Raw genomic sequence first — 539 nt, forward strand, 5'->3', positions numbered from 1 at the left:
GTATAATAAAGCAGCCTCCATCCCCAATTTTAGGCATCAACATAGAACAGCTAACTTTAAATTTTTCCAAGGGAAAATATAAAACAAACGACTTTCAATTAAGTTAAATGTCAATACTTGTGAACCAAAAAGTACCTGTATCAGTTTAGAAATTTATGTTATGAAGGTGAAGGACTCGCGCCCAGGAGACAGGTCTGTGCCTTTCTCCAAAGATTATTTTGAGGGCTTCAGTATTTAAAGGGGAAAAGCAGGCTGGAGAGGAAAGATGGAGGGTATGTTCACATTACTGAATCCACATGTGGCGATAAAGGGAGCAGGTAGGGCAACAATCACGTATTTGTCTAGCGCTCAGTAAATCGGCACTTTACACAAGATAAGGTGAACATAGAGTGGAGATACTTCACCTTTAATCTGTAGCTATCTGCTTAGGAACAAAAGGAAAGGCAGTTGCTTGCATGACTCAGCTTTCAGCTTAATTTTTTTCCTTTTGGCAGAGTGAATTTTCGTTTCACAATACCAAAAAAAAAAAAAAAAAAAAA

The sequence above is a fragment of the Rhinopithecus bieti genome, unplaced genomic scaffold (genome assembly GCF_001698545.2).
Source record: "Rhinopithecus bieti isolate Rb0 unplaced genomic scaffold, ASM169854v2 scaffold_13261, whole genome shotgun sequence".
Lineage (NCBI taxonomy): Eukaryota > Metazoa > Chordata > Mammalia > Primates > Cercopithecidae > Rhinopithecus > Rhinopithecus bieti.